The sequence below is a fragment of the Camellia sinensis genome, chromosome 14, assembly GCF_055761805.1.
Source record: "Camellia sinensis isolate YWXY chromosome 14, ASM5576180v1, whole genome shotgun sequence".
NCBI classification, from domain to species: domain Eukaryota; kingdom Viridiplantae; phylum Streptophyta; class Magnoliopsida; order Ericales; family Theaceae; genus Camellia; species Camellia sinensis.
The window spans coordinates 98727842-98742919 of NC_138974.1; the positions used below are offsets into that span (position 1 = coordinate 98727842).

At 38.2% G+C, this 15078-nt stretch overlaps 1 pseudogene across 1 annotated transcript in view; it reads right to left on the reverse strand.

Annotated features, from left to right (window-relative positions):
• Window positions 1–5426: 5426 nt before the first annotated feature.
• The window catches only part of LOC145807202 (calcium-transporting ATPase 3, endoplasmic reticulum-type-like), a 117364-nt pseudogene continuing 107712 nt past the window's right edge, over window positions 5427–15078 (reverse strand). The window contains exons 25-29 of the transcript XR_014350303.1: window positions 14268–14403; window positions 13262–13367; window positions 13093–13146; window positions 8011–8059; window positions 5427–5955 (exon numbers count right to left, since the gene is read on the reverse strand). The product of XR_014350303.1 is annotated as a calcium-transporting ATPase 3, endoplasmic reticulum-type-like (transcript). The remainder of the gene's footprint in view (window positions 5956–8010; window positions 8060–13092; window positions 13147–13261; window positions 13368–14267; window positions 14404–15078) is intronic.

Here is a 15078-nt window from a genome sequence, read left to right on the forward strand (position 1 = left end):
ACCTTGAATTTTCATAAGGAACTACTTTTGCCTAGAGCGAAATCCGGCTCTAACTCCAAAATCGGGAACCCAATTGGAGTCCTGTCATCTCCTACAAGTTTCTCTTGCTTAGGCGGTCTTGTGCGCCAGGTTTCGGGCGAAACAGACGCCTTTTGGCAATTTCGGGGCGTCAACACCTCGAATTCAAGTTTCTTAAGGAACTAGTCTGCCTAGAGTGAAATCCGTCTCTAACTCCCAAACCGGGAACCCCATTGGAGTACCGTTTTCTCCCACAAGTCTCTCGTGCCTAGGTGGTCGTGTGTGTTAAGTTTCGTGTCAAGCCGACGCCGTTTGGTAATTTTGGGGCGTCAACACCTTAAATTCAAATTTCTTAAGGAACTAGCTTGCCTAGACCGAAATCCGGCTATAACTCCCAAACCGGGAACCCGATTCGAGCCCCGTCTTCTCCTACAAGTCTCTCGTGCCTAGGCAGTTGTGTGTGCCAAGTTTCTTGCCAAACCGACGCCGTTTGGCAATTTTGGGGCGTCAACACCTCGAATTTAAATATCTTAAGGGACCAAATTGTCTAGACCGAAATTTGGCTCTTACTCCCAAACCGGGAACCCGATTGGAGCCCCGTCTTCTCCCACAAGTCTCTCGTCTTTAGGCGGTCATGTGTGCCCAGTTTTGTGCCAAACCGACGGCGTTTGGTATTTTGGGGCGTCAACACCTCGAATTCAAATTTCTTGAGGAACTACTTTTGCCTAGAGTGAAATCCGGCTTTAACTCACTCACAAACCGGGAACCCGATTGGAGCCGTGTCTTTTCCCAAAACTCTATCGTGTTTAGGTGGTCATGTGTGCCAAGTTTCGTGCCAAACCGACGGCGGTTGGTATTTCGGGGCGTCCACACCTCGAATTCAATTTTCATAAGGAACTCCAAAATCGGAAACCGAATTGGAGTCCTGTCATCTCCTACAAGTTTCTCGTGCTTAGGCGGTCTTGTGCGCCAGGTTTCGGGCGAAACAGACGCCTTTTGGCGATTTCGGGGCGTCAACACCTCGAATTCAAATTTATTAACGAACTAATTTGCCTATAGTGAAATCTAGCTCTAACTCCCAAACCGGAAACCTGATTGGAGCCCCGTCTTCTCCCACAAGTTTCACGTGCCTAGGCGGTCGTGTGTGCCAAGTTTCGTGCGAAACCGACGCCTTTTGGCGATTTTGGGACGTCAACACCTCGAATTTAAGTTTCTTAAGGAAGTAGCTTGCCTAGAGTGAAATCCGTCTCTAACTCCCAAACCGGGAACCCGATTGGAGTACCGTCTTCTCTCACAAGTCTCTCGTGCCTAGGCGGTCGTGTGTGTCAATTTTCGTGTCAAACCGACGCCGTTTGGTAATTTTGGGACGTCAACACCTCGAATTCAAATTTCTTAAGGAACTAGCTTGCCTAGACCGAAATCCGGCTCTAACTCCCAAACCGAGAACCCAATTCGAGCCCCGTCTAGTCCCACAAGTCTCTCGTGCTTAGGAAGTCGTGTGTGCCAAGTTTCGCGCCAAACCGACGCCGTTTGGCGATTTTGGGGCGTCAACACCTCGTATTTAAATTTCTTAAGGGACCAAATTGTCTAGACCGAAATCTGGCTCTTACTCCCAAACCGGGAACCCGATTCGAGCCCCGTCTTCTCCCATAAGTCTCTCGTTCCTCGGCAGTCGTGTGTGCCAGGTTCGTGCCAATTGAACCCTGTTTGGTGATTTTAAGGTGTCAAAACCTCGAATTCAAATTTCTTAATCACCTAGGTTGCCTAGAGTGAAATCTGGCTCTAACTCCCAAATCGGGAGCCCGACTAGAGCCCCGTCTTCACCCACAAGTCTCTCGTGTTTAGGCGGTCATGTGTGCCAAGTTTTGTGCCAAACCGACGGCGTTTGGTATTTTGGGGCGTCAACACCTCGAATTCAAATTTCTTAAGGAACTACTTTTGCCTAGAGTGAAATCCGGCTCTAACTCCCAAACCGGGAACCCAATTGGAGTCCTATCTTCTCCCACAAGTTTCTCGTGCCTAGGCGGTCGTGTGTGCCAAGTTTCGTGCGAAACTGACGCCTTTTGGCGATTTTGGGGCGTCTACACCTCGAATTCAAGTTTCTTAAGGAACTAGTTTGCCTAAAGAGAAATCCGGCTCTAACTCCCAAATCGGGAACCCGATTGGAGCCGTGTCTTCTCCCACAACTCTATCGTGTTTAGGCGTTCATGTTTGCCAAGTTTCGTGCCAAACCGACGCGTTTTAGCGATTTTGGGGCGTCAAAACCACGAATTCAAGTTTCTTAAGGAACTAGTTTTCCTAGAGTGAAATCCGGCTCTGACTCCCAAACCGAAAACCCGATTGGAGTACCGTCTTCTCCCAGAAGTCTCTCGTGCCTAGGCGGTCGTGTGTGCCAGGTTTCGTGCCAATCGAACCCCGTTTGGTGATTTTAAGGTGTCAAAGCCTCGAATTCAAATTTCTTAACGAACTAGGTTGCCTAGAGTGAAATCTGGCTCCAACCCCCAAACGGGGAACCCGATTCGAGCCCCGTCTTCTCCCACAAGTCTCTTATGCCTAAGCGGTCGTGTGTGCCAGGTTTCGTGCCAATCGAAACCCGTATGGTGATTTTAAGGTGTCAAAACCTTGAATTCAAATTTCTTAACGAACTAGGTTGCCTAGAGTGAAATCTGGCTCTAACTCCCAAACTGGTAACCCGATTGGAGGCCTGTCGTCTCCCACAAGTCTCTCGTGTTTAGGCGGTCATGTGTGCCAAGTTTTGTGCCAAACCGACGGCGTTTGGTATTTTGGGGCGTCAACACCTCGAATTCAAATTTCTTAAGGAACTACTTTTGCCTAGAGTGAAATCTGGCACTAACTCCCAAACCGGAAACCTAATTGGAGTTCTGTCTTCTCCCACAAGTTTCTCGTGCCTAGGCGGTCGTGTGTGCCAAGTTCCGTGCGAAACCGACGCCTTTTGGCGATTAGGACTTGGGGTCACTGCTGTGGCACTTTTTTCACACTTAAGCTTGAAAATAGGCCCCGGCAGGCCGAAATCGTGTAACAATCACGAGAAGGCTCGGGAAACACCTCAAACATCTCAAGAGGGACCAATTTGAGTTGTGAGAGAGAGAGAGAGAGCATCAACATCAACAACAACACATCATCATCATCATCATCATCTTCCTGTATCTGTTCTTGCTCTGTTTTTTTTTCTTTTCTTCTTCCATAACTTAGAATAGAGAGAGAGAAAGAGAGAGAGAGAGAGAGAGAGAGAGATACAGAGAGAGAGAGAGGGGGGTACACAGATCTGTGTATACACACAGATGATGGTGGTGTTGGTGATAGCGACGCTGGTGATGGGTTCTCTCTCTCTTCTCTTTTCCTCTCTCTTCTCTTTCTTTCTCTTTCTTTTTCTCATCCTCTTCTTCCCTCTTCTCTCTCTTCCTCCCTCTATTTCAGCGATATAAGAGGGAAAGAAAAAGAAAAAAAAAATTGGAGCCCTTTCGGGCCATGTTTTTTTTGAGCTAGGAAGGATTATTCGTGTGGAAAATTACTGGCCACCCAGCCTACCCTAATAGCCAGTATTTTTTTTTTTTGGTTGCTGATTGCACCTGTAGTCCAGAATTTTGTCCTTTTATGTCATTTTAATGCTCACAGTTAGTCCAATTGTATTTTTTTTTTTTTTGGTTTCTAATTGCGCCCATAGTCCGGAATTCTGTCCCTTTATGCCATTTAATGCTCACAATTAGTCCAATTGACATCACCAGTTTGGGATTTTGATAGAAAATAGTCACTAAATTAATTGAAGTTAGTTTATAGAGTTAATCAAATTTACAATTTTACTCCTAAAAGCATGACACGTCACTCATATGTTCATTTTTTATTTAAAAAAACACCAACAATTGTAAATTATAAATGACTCAAATGACACAATTGTAAATTATAAACCAACCTGAGACAATCATAAATTCATAATTAAAATTGAATCAATTGAATTTTATTTATTTATTTATTATTTTAATTTTATTTGCAGAAATTAATGATTAATTGTTAGAATAACACTTAAAGAGAATTGATCGCATCCCTTCTACTACAGATCACTTTATAGTCTTACCTCTCCATTTCACTTCCAAGATAACAAGCAAGAGCTAATTGAAATTATAAATGACTCAAACGACAATGGCCAAAATAAAGTCAAAAATTTGGTCAAAACTCTTTTATAATAAAATTTTAATGCATTAAGAACAAATATAAAAAGTTTTCTTTAAAAAGTCTAACACATACTACTATTATCAAAATATTCTTAGCGACTAATTTAGTATTTTAATTTTTAATAAAATTAATATTTTTACTCTATTTCACAATAACATTTTACTGACTATCAAAGTAACACTTTACTGTCTTCTTAAATAGGACAGTAACAAAAAAAAAAAAAAACAGAATATGAAACAACAACCGATCACAGTGATGATGTGAAGAAGGTCACAGCTTCGATAGCAACATCAACTACAGCAAATATGATCTGTTTGCTCAATTTGCTGCTCTCAAGACGTCTCTTATTCCCTTTTCTTTTTCTTCTGATCCTCGACTGCGTCCCAATAAGTAACGGAACAATTGCAAGTGATGATGGAGTGGATGAAGATGGAGTGCAGAAACTGGTCCAATGGGCCATCGACACTGCTCGACTTGATCCTTCTCCTCCCACTGGTTCTGATAATGATGATAACGACAACAACAACGATAATGACATTGACATTGATATTGACGATCATCAGAAAGAAAAAGAAGAAGAAGAAGAAGAAGAAGAAGAGATCATGTTTGTTTGTGCAGAAATGTTTACTGAATTCAACTAAAAAGGTAAATTTGTCAATAAAAATGCACCTGTACAATATTGGTGTCTTTGAAAGAAAAATCTATCTTAATGGACTTTACACAATAAAAATTGTTTTAGTGTTCCTTTCAACAAAGAATGGCTCAAGGGAGGGATTTTGGACAAATTTTTCCTAATAAAGCGACTACTGGTGTGCTTTGCACTTTGATTTTTTCTTTATTTAAATTAAGGAATCAAATTCACAAAGCCAAAAAAATCCAACTCACCCATCCAGCTGGTTCAAAACTGCCATCTTCAACCAACTGCCAAGTTTCAAGATTGGTAGTTTGAGGGCTGCTGAATCAACCTGGCACAATACAACTACTACTAGCCAGCATATCTCACCAACACTACTAGCTTTGCCGCGTTCAAAAGGTAGATGTCTCTTGAACCTTTATGATCAATCTTAGGTGGCAATTTTCTTTGTAATAATGACATATATTGTTATTGTGACTCATTAGTATGTAATACATTATAATAATAAAATAAAATATAAATCTTCGGCAGCCCATGAACCTCCATTATCTTAAAAGGAAAAAGCAGCCTCTGGCAACGAGAATTTGAGTCATCATGGACAAAGATTCAACTACTTAAAAAATCAATCTGAACAATGTTGTTTCAACATAACTTCAGGACCATGTATTTTGAGGGCAAATTGTATACAAGAAGGCGATCGTGAGCAGTACTTGTTCTATGCCAAACCAAAACCCCTTGAATTCTATAAATTATTGTTAGACAACATTTTGAGAAAAGTAGTCTATGAGATCCGAAAATACTCGCAATTGTCCTCTTTCTATTTCTTACAACATATAAAGCCAATTGGCATTAGTGAATGAAAATAAAACTCACAGCAGACTGGAATAGTCTGTGCAGTTGTATTGGAAACATCTTGGGTAGTTCCTCGGCACAATGCAGATGAAAGCAGAAGAGAGAAACATGACTGAATGGTGTTTCACAACAAACTGTAGGTCAGTAGGCCAACCTGAAATGTCGCGCCAAATTTGGTACATATTCCACTTGTCATTTATTATGTAATTCTGTCTTTGGAAGTATATCAGCTCTTCTCACTCTGAACTTGAACCGTGCTCCTACAACAAGAAGAACAACCATCAAAATATGTCAGTGTATCAAGATGGTTATAATCTTTTGATTATTGTGGACATAGAACACTCAAAGCGGGCATTAGAAATCTCATCCCATGTAAGACAACCTATCCTCCCAAGGGTGAAATTAATATAATCTAATTCCCAATAGAAGTAGCTTGATACGAGGCAAAATATATTTGAACAGGATTAGCTATTAGACTATTATGGCGGGGCTGTCTGTAGGTTATAAATTGTGGTCTGTGATGGTTTGCATGGCAATGGGTTATGGACAGAGATAGACACACACACACACACAGATGGGTCTACTTTAGAGATGGTTGATTGGGTGGTAGCTAAGAAGTGTTGACACGGACACAGACACGAATGCGGAAACGGACATGGACACAGACACGGGACACGGCAATTTCAAAATTATGAGAACACGGACACGACAGTAAAATATGTTTTCATATATATATATGTATTTGTTATCTAGATTAATATTATATTCACAATCAATCAACATTAAGAAAAACAAACACTAACTCTTTTTTTTTTAAAAGCACTTTTAAATTAACATTTACAGTTTATATTTTTTATGGATGATCTATTAAGTATTTAAATCTAAGAAAAAAATAATAAACATTCAATATTCATCACAAGCATTAAATTAAATGGGGAAAAAGACAATTTAGCATGTCCCCAAAGTATCCCCTAAAAATAAATTAATTAAATAAGGCGACACGCCATGTGGTGTGTCCCATACCTGTCCCCAAAGTATCTATGTGTCCGACACGGATACGGCACTTATTTTGAAGTGTCGGTGCTTCATAGGGTGGTAGTCATCGGCAATGACTATTAGAGGTGATCACTATTAATGGGGTTAGGATAGAGTAACTTGATGACTCAATGTGAGTTAGGATTGGAATAACATTCCATTTGTTTTGGCAGAGAATATTTTTCGTATTTTCTAGAGTTTGATACTACAGAAAGCGAAAGCAACATAAAATGTTTTGTGGCGGTCAATGGAAAACAAGCTTATTTGGGAAAAAAATATTTTCCAATTTCAAAAGATAGAAAACGTTTTCCGAACTAAAGTCTTACCAACGCAACCACACTATTACCATCATCACCACCTCCAAAAACCCGACCATCATCTCCAGTACCACCACCACTATCGCCAACATTACCTTCACCACCTCCGCCGCCAAAACCTCCACCTCACCCTACTACCACCCCACCACCACCAACACCAACTGCCCCACCTCCTCCTACCACTACCACTAACACTAATACAACAACTAATACATTAGTTTCAAAGTCGCAACTAGACATAGGAAAACATTTTATGAAAAAAAAAAAAAATTCATAAAAATATTTTAATTACAAAATGCTTTCCTCAAACAAAGTAAGAATTACTATGAATAATAAAATATGTAAATTTTCTGTTGCAATCGTCATCACAAGGGAAAATTGTTTTTTCAGAAACATAAGAGGGTGTTGTGATTGTTAGAAACCTAAGGGGTGTAGTCTATGTTACATGGAATTGGATATGAGTGTCGGGTGCAGGTGTCTATCCAAAAGTTGGACATTCACAACCATTAATCTTAGGATATCGAGATGTGTCCAAAAGTTACATATGGAGACACATCATGGACACACACACACACACACACATATATATATAACATATCATATAATATAATATACTTAGATAAGATGTTTTAAATTATGTAGAAATGTACATGAAATTAAATATGATTAAGAGACGTGATATTTCTCTCTAACCCATGTGTGAGGTCAGAAATGTGTCTTTAATAGCAAATGTAAGTTTCATTTTTTTTCAAGCACCATAAAAAATTAGAAGATTCAAGTGTCTAAATTTACAGGTGTTGGACATGTTGGACACATGGCACTCTTACCTTTATTATATTCCATGGGCACGGTCGGGGAAAATAAAAGAGTCCATAACACACATGTAAGTACAATTTACACAAAAGCATGTGAATAATAATAATAATAATAAAATTGGAAAAAAAATAATTAAGATGACCTCACCACTTGTATTTCTTGAGAAGAACTTCAGTATCTCGTCAATTATAATAACCTATGCCAGGTTGACAATATCGTAAGTAATGTCAAATAAGAAAGAGATCCAAATATGAAACAGAAAGTGATGCAGTGTATTATATTTAAATCAAAAACAATTAAACAAAATAGTCTACATATAAGATATTACTTGCTACTGTAGGTTTCACTAAGCTATTCAGGAAAAGAAAAGGGGTGAAAATTATCAGTTGAAGACATCATTAAAGCTATTCTGAGTAATGGAAGAGAAGCTACCATGACACGGTGACAACTAGAAAGGAAACAAAGAAAAGTAATTACACAGAATCAAAATGAGATTTTATCCATAAAACAAAGTGTGATTTGAAAATTTAACTAAGCCACCACCATATTTGAGGCCCATTGAAGAAATTCCCTATTTATTAACTCTCACAACCCATTCAGCAAGTAAATAGAATTTGGCGTTAATGTCTGGGTACTAAATGTAAAGATGTTGCTAATTCCAATCATAGAGCAAGGCATCCTTCAATGCCAGTCTTTTAAATGTAAACACTACAATGGAACTATAAACAGAAATTCAACCCAACTATTTGACTTAGAGATTGTTGTTGATGATTTTCATTTTTAAATTTTCTAAGACAAGTGTCGAATGAGTTATTTAGATCCAAAGGCATGTCTAATAAATAAGTAAATAACAATATTGCTTCTCCATAATAATGTGGTATATACATCCCCTACATTTCAATTATGGATGGGAAAGTAAGATATTAGCTGTCCATCAGTTTTACTACATAGGGGCCGTTTTTAGATTATTAGATTATAGCTTTAAACAGAAGTTGTTAGCTTGTTTGGTGTAGATGTTAGCTTGTTTGGTGTAGTTGTTAGCTTGTTTGGTGTAGCTGTCCATCATTTCATTGTGTAATTATCATTTTGCCCTTCTAAGAAATGTAAAAATTGTGAAAAATATTTTTTTTTTTCAAAATTTCATTTTCAGAACTATTTTCATAATTTTTTTACACACAGGAAGACTGCAATCTGGATATGTGGGTAAGCTATGGAGGAAAGCTTTCCTTCCAAAGAACATGTCTCACAGTAAGATTATATTTTGCCAAATAATGGGATGTTTCTTTACAATTTGTACTGTGATACCCCTGTTCCGTATTATGCTAATTGATCTTCCTTATGCATATGATTATGTGTTTGATATGATTTTGAGTGCCATTTATATGAATATATGTGGTTTTGAATTTCTATCCGTTCACCGTAGGAATATCTGTTTGATTATCTGCTTTGGAATTTAAATTGAAGGCCTTATCGGCCACAGAACCTGAAATTGATTGCGCCATCGCGATTGGCATAATTTTTAGAGCCTACGGTGAAATTTGATTGAAAATTGATTCGGATCAAAATAATTAGATTTAGAACGATTAATTAAGTGCCAAATTATTTAATATTAATAATTTTAACTAGATTAATTAAGTGCGTTGTGCCCATAAGAGGGCACAACGCACTCAATTCCTCTCTTTTATCCATTTGGGCTGAGATTTCTCTAGAGAGGGAGAGAGAGGGCCAGTTCTAGAGAGAGAGGAGGAGGAGTTATGCATTTTGATCCAAGATTGTGAAATTGGAAGTTAAAACTCAAAGAACATTGAGTGTTTGAAGCTCCTAGGTGAGTAATCAATTCTTGATTTATGAATTGAGTATGTAATTTTGTGAAATCAAGTAGTATGGTAGCTCATGGCTAAGATTGAGCTGAATTTGAAGTTAAAATGAACATGCATGTGCATAATTGTTACAATTTTGGGTGTTCTAGCATGTAGCATGTTAAATATGAAGAATGGAGCATCAAACCTTACATGCATGAGTAGTTCTGTGTAGCTTCATGATTTGGAGCATCATTTGTACCATTTGTAACAGAAATGAATTGGTTTTGTTGAATTGAAAGTCATAGAACACATGCATGTAAGGAATTGCTATAAATTTTCATGTTTGAGCACAATGTGTATGATCCATGTTGAATTTTTGGTTTAAGTCCATGTATTTGATCATCTCTTCACCAATTAAGTTGAGAATAATGAGTATCCTCCACATGCAAGTACAAACCATGGAGGTATTGGTCTTGAATGTTTAAAGTTAATGTGTTGGTGATGAGTTTGGGTCAATTTGAGCCATGCATGTGATTAATTTATGAATTGAGCTCCATTGTGTTGTAATTTGGTGTTGGTACCATGTTAGTATATGATTATGTGAAGTTTGAGCCAAAAGCATGCATCTAGAACCATTGAATGTCAAGTTGGAGCTCAAGAACATGTTCTGGAAAACCCAGAAAATTTGATGTCCGCTCGAGCGGGGAAACCGCCGCTCGAGCGTGAATTTCGTGCTCCTAGTATTTTTGCAGACTTGGATGTCCGCTTAAGCGGGGAAGTTCACGCTCGAGCGAGGAGCTATGTAGACAGACCTTCAGCTCGAGCGCTAGACTTCACGCTCGTGCGTAATTTTGATGCATCCAACACTTTTGCAGACCTCATGGGTCCGCTCGAGCGGGGAAGTCCACGCTCGAGCGGGGAAGTCCACGCTCGTGCGGGGACCCTCTTTTTTGAAATTTTGAAAAGACATTCTGAGTTTCGTTTTCCATTCTCTTTCACTTCTAAGTACTCTTAGGCATGCATTGAGCATTGTAATTGAGTTAGAAGAATAAGAATAAAGCCTAGAGAGGAATATGTGAATTAAAGAACGGATTGAATCGGTTGTGACCCATATGTGTTATGTGATGTGTAGGGTCAAGCTCCAGGCCAAATCAACCAGCCGATCACTGTGAGTAATATCTTAACAAAGATATCTGAAATATGTTATTGTCCAATTGCTTACGTCCATGTAAGTTTTATAAGATTCGTTGATTCGATTGGTGGACAATGTTTGCCATACCAAATGAATGGGCCAAAGGCCGTTCTGACAGGAATAAATGGATGGGCCAGAGGACGTTTGACAAGAACGAATGGATGGGCCAGAGGCCGTTCTGACAAGAATAAATGGATGGGCCAGAGGCCGTTTTGACAAGAGCGAATGGATGGGCCAGAGGTCGTTCTAACAAGAATTAATGGATGGGCTAGAGGCCGTTTTGACAAGAACGAATGGATGGGCCAGAGGCCGTTTTGACAAGAACGAATGGATGGGCCAGAGGCCGTTCTGACAAGAATGAATGAATGGGCCAGAGGCCGTTTCGACATGAATAAATGAATGGGCCAGAGGCCGTTTCGACATGAATAAATGAATGGGCCAGAGACCGTTTCGACATGAATAAATGAATGGGCCAAAGGCCAGTTTGACACGAATGATAGTTTGACACGAATAACAGTTTGACATGAATGTATGAATGGGCCAAAGGCCAGTTTGACCTGAATGATACTAATGAATTGGGCCCGAGGCCGTATGATGTGTTTGGAACCGCAGTTACCTAACTTACATATGTCTATGTATGTGTGTATTAGTTAGAAATATAAACTGGGCCCAAGGCCGTTTGAGGTATATTATTCCAATGTATATTCTTTATTTGATATTGTTCACTGGGCTTTCGCTCACGCTCATTCATGTGTTTGTAGGTGAGCCAAGAGAGGTCCAGACCCAGCCTCAGTGAAGTCTGTATGGAACAACCAAAGTTTTGAAGAGTCAGCCCTTGCGTCTCACGCACGAGACACGTCTTCGCCCTTTTGCCATTCTGTGTATTTTCGTCATGTTGGCGAGGACTTTGGTATACGTCTGTGTATAGTTTTGGTTGGCTGACTTAGATTTGAATGATGCTGTCTGTACAGAATCTTATGCTACTATACTTTCTTATTAACATATGTAAATGTGGAATGTTATGATGTGCATATAAGCACGACTCTATGGATAAAGTTTTAAATTTGCTTCCGTTTGGCCCCTTTACTCTGATGAGTTTTGTCTTATTTGGTTTGTGGCCGTAGGTAATCTCGTGATTACTGGCCGGTTATGGCCTTAACCCATAGGGGCGGGTTCGGGTCGTGACATGTATTATACATGTACGCAATGGTTTTTGGGTTTGATTTAACATCGATTGAATTCCCGTTGTTCCATGACTAGAGCATCATGAACTGCACAAAACCCTAATCCGTAAATTGGATTTTTTTCTTCTCAAAATCATTACAAAAACCCTAAATTGTGGATTGGATTCTTCCATAAATTGCTACAGATTAACAACCACCATCGTAGAAAGCAAAGTACAAATCAAAATTGAAATCTATTTGGTGGTTGTGATCCAAAATCATCAAACCCAAATCTGTAGCAAAGGGATCAAAGATAGTAAAGAACTGAACCAAAATCATCAACAAGTTCAGGTGCTTGTCATCTAGGCAACGAGTTGCCTTCGTTACACATATCTGATTGTCGTCACCCATCTTCAGAAGTTGTCGGCCGATCATTACCCATCTTCGGTAGTTGTCAGCAGGTCATGTTGCCAAGTCGAAAGAATCAAAGAAAATGAGTAGAGAGAGAGAGAGAGAGAGAGTCATGAGGGAGAGAAGCAGTGAAATGAATGGTTGGGGTATTCATATAGTGGCATAGCTGTAATTCTTGCAAAATCCAAGGGATGTTTAAATAATTTCACCCATTAACACAGCTTTCTGCATAAACTATAAGCTGAGAAGCACCTCTTTCGGTGGTTGCAATAAACAGCTTATTTGGGGCCAAAATAGGCTGTGTTAAGCCATAAGTCGATCCCATTAAGCTACACCAAATACTCATTTTTAACTTAATATAAGTTAAAAGGTGATAAAAGCAGCTTATAAGCTACACCAAACACCTACATTCCAAGGGAAACTAACCCACAATAGTGAAATGCAGTAATCAGGTACACATGTGCAACACATTTGACAGGGGCAGAGAATACCACTTTCTATCAATAACAAGAAAAAAATAGCAATTCATGTCATTTGTCTATTAATTTTAACAATATCATAAAGAAGCAGAAAATGTACCAACATGGCAAGCTAATAAGCGCCGATACTCAAAGAGAGAATATGAACATCAGCAAACAAGGAATGTAATCAAACTACTTACAGGAAATGAAAGATACAAAACAACAATCCACTCAGCCCAAGACAATGGCGTCACCTGCAACACAAAATTCAAATATTTTAATTAACAACCTCATGTAAGGGGGCAAAAAAGTCGAATCATAAAAAAGAAATTGCAGTAAATAGATAGAAGTAGAAGATAAATCACTTACGGAAAAAAGAATAGACAGAGGTCGCACGTACAAGATAAGAATATGAAGGAGCATGGTCAGTACAATTGAACCAACAAGCCACAGATTACTCCAGGGCGGGATAACACTAAAAATAAAGTACAGGTTAGTGGTATTTATTTATTTTCTTTTTCAAACAACAACATCTACAACTGAGAATGAAAGACAAAAATATGACTTTCACTTATAATAGTAGCTTGAAATTATAAAAGATGGTTAACATAGCTGACTCTGAACCTATCATTGGTCAACAAATACAGCAGGAATTTTAAAGAAAGCCTTGATCTCTGCACCTTCTATCTATAAATATATAGTACAAAGAACAAACAGAATTCCAACAATAAACTTCCCGATTTGAAGAAAATTGTTTACATTTGGAAGGGAGTCTGAGGATTTCAGCATCTCAACTGCATTAAAATAGGCCAATTGAAAGGATGGAAGTTTTGGCATTGTATGTGTGCAGAGTCTTCAGACCTGCAAGTGTGAATGTGCTTGGTTGTGGAAACATTGGGTCAAATGAACAGTTGAGATTTTATTTTATTTTTGTTTATTTAAATATATATATATATATATATATTTTTTTTTAGGAGAAACAGAACAACCAAATTTACAAGTGGTCAATTCTGTTCTTTCAAAGCCTTTAAACTACACTTTGCTTTGCAAACACTATTTTCAATGGTATTCTTCATGCAGTTTAGTTTGCTGCACTTCTGAGAAGCCAAGAAGTAGTATCTTAATGAAAAGCAGTATTCCAAATCTATCACCTTTAAAAGTGTTTCATGGCCACTTGTATTAGTGAAAAATTAAAAATCTTTATTCTTCCCTAATTTGATTTTATACAGTACCTTATGGGAAGAAGATGGAAATCCAAGAAACTAGCTATAACCATGTTTTTACATGTCACACATTCAGCATTCAAATGAATCGATTTGGGGACAGAGACAGTATCAAAGTTGAGATGAAGTTTGAGGTTCAAGTGAATACTTACAGGAGAGATTGATTTTCACTGAGATTATTCAATGCATTGAACATCTCAACAACAACAAGCACTGTCATTGACACAGTTGATGGGTGCCGATCATTGAATATACTACATGGATAACTTGTATCCCTTGTGAACAAGTGTCAAAATTCATTTGAGATAGTGTAGTACAAAATGTTAGTGTAGAAAAAGGATAATTTAGGGGCATGCACAACTAATAATTTTGTTGAACAGAAAATCAAACCATTGTCAATGCAGATCATGGGATCAACAATAAAATGCCGAATGCTTATTGTTGAAAAAAAGACATATGAAGTGTTAGCAGAGTCCTTTTAAAAATAATAATAATAATAATTAAGTTCAAACCAAATTTAAAATTTCCATTTAATTCCATCATGTAAAAGACTAAATGATACATTCTTTAGAACAAACCATTTTTTAAACTTGCAGAATCGAAAATTCTATTTATATTACTCTGTATCTATGCAACATGGGTATTTCGACAAACATATTGTACTTGTACCATGTATCTCTTCAATATATCTTCATAGTTTGGCGAAAATGACGTCGTTTCATGCATTATGTAAACAAAAATAAAAATAGAACTGAATCGTAGTGAATCGTAGTGAATCAAAATGAATCATAGTGAATCGTAAATTGAATCGTACGATTCAATCAATTTCTGATTCAACAGCACAATTCGAATCTTTTTTTTTTTTGAAACTTGTATCTAATCGTATGAATCGAATCGTGAATCATATGATTCTGTCAACCATGGGTATTTGTACTTCGTATGGTACTTCTTCATGCATATTGT